A 7051-nucleotide genomic window follows, 5' to 3' on the forward strand; every position below is an offset into this window, starting at 1 on the left:
TGTCGTCTTCAAGTCTGTGCACCAGTAGGCGGTGTCGTCAGCATACAGTCCTACCGTTTCTTTGGGGGTTGTTGTCGTTGGTTCGTCAGCCGTGTAAAGCGCGTACAGCAGCGGGGGTAGGATACCTCCTTGTGGCACTCCTGCTTGGGGTGTGAATTCTTGGGAGTAGGCTCCGCCGACATGTACCTTGCACTTCTTGTTCGTGATGTACGTCCGTATTAGTCGTATAACCTTGGTCGGGAGGCCCAATTTGCTCAGTTTGTAGAGCAGTCCTGTATGCCAGAGCTTGTCGAAGGCACGCTCTATGTTTAAGAAGACTGCAAGCGTGCAGTGTCCTCTGTTGAAGCCTTGTGTTATTCCGTTGGTCAGTCTGATTAACGGGTCGTTAGTGGAGATCGAGTCCAGTATTTATGCCTGGAAGGAGCTGGGCGTTTCCTAATCGGTCCGCGCCGAGTCGAGTGTTCCGTCTGTGGTCCCCGCCCGCCAGACTCGGCTTCAATGGACACCTCCAGTCACGGATGTTCCGACTGCCGTCCGCGCCTGTTTTGGCCGTCCTCAACGATTGTGGTCGTCATCTGAGGTGTGTCAGACCCGATGTGAGATGTTGGGTACTATGTCTCGTGACTGTTACTATGATTTCCACTTCTGTTTCGTGCTGGGCGCTCCATAATCGGTCCGCGCCGCGTCGTGTGTTCCGTCTGCGGTCCGCGCCCGCCAGACGCGGCTACATTGGCCCTCTCTGGGCGCCGGTGTTCCGACCGCCGTCCGCGCCCGGCCTGGCCGTCTTCTGAAGTCGAGTTCATGAACTGGCGTGTGTCCAGTCTGGTCTCTAATGTCCGACACCTTGTCTCACGGCTGTTCTCTCGGTCTCCACTTCTATTTCTTGTAGAACTCTGGAGTGTCCTGCGTTGAGTTTTCACAAGCTCAAGCGCTGGATTCCAGGCAGTGCTGATTTGGTATCCCGAGTCACGGTTGATTAGATTGTCTGTGACCTTAATCTCAATGTATGTTTGATATCTTCGTTGTCCACAGACATTTCGTCTTCTGTGGTTCATCGTTCGAGTCACTGTAGTAGATTCTCTTTGCTCTATACGTTTTCAATTTTATATGTTTTTGTACATGGCTGAGTGCGAATAAAGTTGCCGAATTAAGAAATTCCTTTTTTAGATGAAACTTACCTTTTCTTTTAATTTCCAAGAGTTGCCAACTTTTGGTTTGATATAGTTGTTTTTTTCCTCCTCTTGAGTTCATTTATAAACATTTCTTCTGGGAAATGCCAACGGCCTTGTCGCAGTGGTAACACCGGTTCCCGTCAGATCACCGAAGTTAAGCGCTGTCGGGCTGGGCTAGCACTTGGATGGGTGACCGTCTGGGACTGCTGAGCACTGTTGGCAAGCGGGGTGCACTCAGCCCTTGTGCTGTCAGTTGAGGAGCTACTTGACTGAGAAGTAGCGGTCCCAGTCACGAAAACTGACAACGGCCGGGGGTGCGGTGTGCTGACTACATGGCTCTCCAATCCGCATTCGGTGGCTCCTATCGGCTGAGAATGACACGGCTGTCGGTCGGTAAGGTTGGGCCTTCCAATGCCTGGTCGGACGGAGGCCGGAGCTTTCGGGGAATAATTTGCCGACCCTCCTCTGAAACCACTCCTTCAGTTTTTGACCGAGTAGCTAATACTTCTCGTAAACTGCCCACGCCGAGGGAGCTTTTGTTGGCGCTACGCTGTGTGCAGCTCCGGCAGGTTCCTGCTTCGTCCTTCTGGAGCAACGCAATAGCTTGCGAGGAAGTTCCCGATAACCTTGAGCTAATCTTCCACAACGAGTGCTATCTCGCGCACTTCTCGGTAGTGTTTACTTCATCCAGATTACGCTATCAACTAGCAAAAACGTTTTCCTTGTGGAAATGAATTGGCCATCCATTGCGTCCAAGTGCTACTCAAATGTACAAATAGGGGTGTCGCGGCAAAACTGTACGTTAATGGCGTTAGTAATGGCGACAATGTCTACGCTGCGGAGAGTACTAAGTTAACACAATAGTAGATCTCTGACCATTGAAACTGTAACACCAAGAATGAGAGCGCATGACGAAATTTTACTTATTGTACTTATATCGAAGTGATTTAGAACCTTGGCGTAATTACCTCCTCAAAGGATGATTTCCCTAAATCGTTTCAGGCAAATGCCGGGATGGTTCCTCTGAAAGGCCACTGCCGTCTCCCTTCCCCATCCCTCCCTAATCCGATGACCTCGCCTTTTGGTCCCTCCCCCGAATTTACCAACCCCTCAGGGGTAAAAATGGAATTTTCTGAGCGGTAAATACAAAATGATTCAGTTGTGTTTCGATCACGAAATTAAACGATTCTTAAAAGGTAATTACTTTTAACACTATTTATAAGCCGAAACAAGGCTCCGGGAGTAGACAACAATCCATTAGAACCACTGATAGCCTTGAGAGAGCCAGCCCTGAGAAAACTCTACCATCTGGTGCAAGATGTATGAGACAGGCGAAATACCCTCAGACTTCAAGAAGAATATAATAATTCCAATCTCGAAGAAAGCAGGTATTGACAGATGTGAAATTACCGAACTATCATTTTAATAAACCACGGCTGCAAAATACTAACACGATTCTTTACAGACGCATGGAAAAACTGATAGAAGCCGACCTCGGGGAAGATCAGTTTGGATTCCGTAGAAATGTTGGAACTCGTGAGTCAATAATGACCCTACGACTTATCTTAGAAGCTAGATTAAGGAAAGGCAAACCTACGTTTCTAGCATTTGTAGACTTAGAGAAAGCTTTTGACAATGTTGACTGGAATATTTTCAAATTCTGAAGGTGGCAGGGGTAAAATACAGGGAGCGGAAGACTACTTACAATTTGTACAGAAACCAGATGGCAGTCATAAGAGTCGAGGGACATGAAAGGGAAGCAGTGGTTGGGAAGGGAGTAAGACAGGGTTGTAGCCTCTCCCCGATGTTATTCAATCTGTATATTGAGCAAGTAGTAAAGGAAACAAAAGAAAAATTCGGAGTAGGAATTAAAATCTATGGAGAAGAAATAAAAACTTTGAGGTTCGTCGATGACATTGTAATTTTGTCAGACAGCAAAGGACCTGGAAGAGCAGCTGAACGGAATGGACAGTGTCTTAGAAGGAGGATATAAGATGAACATCAACATAAGCAAAACGAGGATAATGGAATGTAGTCGAATTAAATCGGGTGATGCTGAGGGTATTAGATTAGGAAATGAGACGCTTAAAGTAGTAATATGAGTTGTGCTATTTGGGAAGCAAAATAACTGATGACGGTCGAAGTAGAGAGGATATAAAATGTAGACTGGTAATGGAAAGGAAAGCGTTTGTGAAGAAGAGAAATTTGTTAACATCGAGTATAGATTTAAGTGCCAGGAAGTCGTTTCTGAAAGTATTTGTATGGAGTGTAGCCATGGATGGAAGTGAAACGTGGACGATAACTAGTTTGGACAAGAAGAGAATAGAAGCTTTCGAAATGTGGTGCTACAGAAGAATGCTGAAGATTAGATGGGTAGCTCACATAACTAATGAGGAGGTATTGAAGAGAATTAGGGAGAAGAGAAATTTGTGGCACACCTTGACAAGAAGTAGGGATCGGTTGGTAGGACATGTTCTGAGGCATCAAGGGATCACCAATTTAGTGTTGGAGGGCAGCGTGGAGGGTAAAAATCGTAGAGGGAGACCAAGAGATGAAAACACCAAGCAGATTCAGAAGGATGTAGGTTGCAGTAGGTAATGGGAGATGAAGAAGCTTGCACAGGATAGAGTAGCATGGGGAGCTGCATCAAACCAGTCTCTGGACTGAAGACCACGACAACAACAACAACAGTATTTCTTAAGACTAAATACTGATTACATACACTGATCGGCCAGAATATTATGATCACTTATCTAATAACCGATATGTCCACCTTTGGTACGAATAACAGCGGCGATGCGTCATGGCATGGAAGCATTGAGGCCTTAGTAGGTCGCTGGATGCATTCGGCATAAAATCTCTACATACAAGTCCCTAATTACTGTAAATTCCGGGGAGGGAGGCGATAAGCTCTGACACCACGTCAATCACATACCAAATGTATTTGATCGGGTGCAGATCGAACGAGTTGAGAGGCCAGCATATCAACTAGAACTCGCTACTGAATTCCTCAAACCACTCCATCACACCCTTGGATTTGTGGCACAGCCCAATATCTTGTTGAAAAATGGAACTACCGTCTGGAAACATGATCGTCATAATGGGGGAGGGTGTGGGGGGTTCGTGGTCTGCAAGCTTGGCCGTCATGGTGCCTTGCACAAGTTCCGCTGGATCCATGGATGTCCACGAGAATGTACGCCAGAGCATCTACATCTACATCTACATGATTACTCTGCAATTCACATTTAAGTGCTTGGCAGAGGGTTCATAGAACCACAATCATACTATCTCCCTACCATTCCTTCCCGAACAGCGCGCGGGAAAAACGAACACTTAAACGTTTCTGTTCGTGCTCTGATTTCTCTTTTTTTTTATGATCATTCCTACCTATGTAGGTTGAGCTCAACAAAATATTTTCGCATCCGGAAGAGAAAGTTGGTGACTGAAATTTCGTAAATAGATCTCGCCGCGACGAAAAACGTCTTTGCTTTAATGACTTCCATCCCAACTCGCGTATCATATCTGCCACACTCTCTCCCCTATTACGTGATAATACAAAACGAGCTGCCCTTTTTTGCACCCTTTCGATGTCCTCCGTCAATCCCACCCGGTAAAGATCCCACACCGCGCAGCAATATTCTCACAGAAGACGAACGAGTGTAGTGTAAGCTGTCTCTTTAGTGGACTTGTTGCATCTTCTAAGTGTCCTGCCAATGAAACGCAAACTTTGGCTTGCCTTCCCCACAGTATTATCTATGTGGTCTTTCCAAATGAAGTTGTTCGTAATTTTAACACCCAGGTACTTAGTTGAATTGACAGCCTTGAGAATTGTACTATTTATCGAGTAATCGAATTCCAACGGATTTCTTTTGGAACTCATGTGGATCACTTCACACTTTTCGTTGTTTAGCGTCAACTGCCACCTGCCACACCATACAGCAATCTTTTCTAAATCGCTTTGCAACTGATGGTGGTCTTCGGATGACCTTACTAGACGGTAAATTACAGCATCTTCTGCGAAAAACATAAGAGAACTGCTCAGATTGTCACCCAGGTCATTTATATAGATCAGGAACAGCAGAGGTCCCAGGACGCTTCCCTGGGGAACACCTGATATCACTTCAGTTTTACTCGAAGATTTGCCGTCTGTTACTACGAACTGCGACCTTACTGACAGGAAATCACGAATCCAGTCGCACACCTGAGACGATACCCCATAGGCCCGCAGCTTGATTAGAAGTCGCTTGTGAGGAACGGTGTCAAAAGCTTTCCGGAAATCTAGAAATACGGATCAACTTGAGTTCCCCTGTCGATAGCGGCCGTTACTTCGTGCGAATAAAGAGCTCTAGCTGCGTTGCACAAGAACGATGTTTTCTGAAACCATACTGATTACGTATCAATAGATCGTTCCCTTCGAGGTGATTCATAATGTTTGAATACAGTATATGCTCCAAAACCCTACTGCAAACCGACGTCAATGATATAGGTCTGTAGTTCGATGGATTACTCCTACTACCTTTGTTAAACACTGGTGTGACCTGCGGAATTTTCCAATCTGTAGGTACAGATCTATCGGTGAGCGAGCGGTTGTATATGATTGCTAACAAGGGAACCTCCCCATCGCACCCCCCTCAGATTTAGTTATAAGTTGGCACAGTTGATAGGCCTTGAAAACTGAACACAGATCAATTGAGAAAACAGGAAGAAGTTGTGTGGAACTGTGAAAAAATAAGCAAAATATACAAACTGAGTAGTCCATGGGCCACATAAGCAACATAATGGACAAATGTGAGGTTAGGAGCACCGTGGTCCCGTGGTAGCGTGAGCAGCTGCAGAACGAGAAGTTCTTGGTTCAAGTCTTCCCTCGATTGAAAATTTTAATTTCTTTATTTTTGCATAGTTATTATCTGTCCGTTCGTTCATTGACATCTCTGTTCACTGTAATAAGTTTAGTGTCTGTGTTTTGCGACCGCATCGCAAAACCGTGCGATTAGTAGACGAAAGGACGTGCCTCTCCAATGGGGACAGAAAACATTTGATCGCAAGGTCATAGGTCAACCGGTTCCTCCACAGGAAAACACATCTGATATATTCTATACGACACTGGTGACGGCATGTGCGTCACATGACAGCAATATGTTGTCGACCCACCTAACTTGTACACTTGGCGAATGGGTAAAAAGATTCTTCTACCTTGCCCGATTTAGGTTTTCTTGTGGATGTGATAATCACTCCCAAAAAAGTGATGAAAACATAAGAGTTTGTCACATAAACTGAAAATAAAAAATTAAAATTTTCACTCGATGGAAAATTTGAACCAAGGATCTTTCGTTCCGCAGCTGCTCACGTTACCACGAGACCACGGAGCTCCTGCGTTCCTGTTGTCCTTAATGTTGCCTATCTTCCCTTGAACTACTCAGTTTGTATATTTTGCTTATTTTTTCACAGTTCCACACAACTTCTTCCTGTTTTCTCAATTGATCTGTGTTCAGTTTTCAAGGCCTATCCACTGTGCCAACTTATAACTAAATCTGAGGGGGGTGCGATGGGGAGGTTCCCTTGTAAGTAGTGAGCTATTGTATCAGCGTAATCTGAAAGGAACCTAATCGGTATACAATCTGGACCTGCCAAGAGTTGCCCGTATCAAGCGATTTGAGTTGCTTCGCATAATGGAGCAGTGGGCAGCTTGTCTCAGTCCCGCAGTACAGGTGTGTAGGAGCTGTTCCCCTGGAAGACGACGGATCTAGCGCCGATGGTCACTAGCTCATTTCACACGTAGTTCCCGATGTCGTGGTGTTAACATTGGCACATACAGGGTTATTACAAATGATTGAAGCGATTTCACAGCTCTACAATAACTTTATTATTTGAGATATTTT

The 7051-nt window shown here is 45.4% G+C and overlaps 1 pseudogene; it reads left to right on the plus strand.

Annotated features, from left to right (window-relative positions):
• The first annotated feature begins 1275 nt into the window (after positions 1-1275).
• Positions 1276-1394, plus strand: LOC126420058 (5S ribosomal RNA; annotated as a pseudogene).
• Positions 1395-7051: the final 5657 nt, after the last annotated feature.

This window comes from Schistocerca serialis, chromosome 9, assembly GCF_023864345.2.
Source record: "Schistocerca serialis cubense isolate TAMUIC-IGC-003099 chromosome 9, iqSchSeri2.2, whole genome shotgun sequence".
Taxonomy (NCBI): domain Eukaryota; kingdom Metazoa; phylum Arthropoda; class Insecta; order Orthoptera; family Acrididae; genus Schistocerca; species Schistocerca serialis.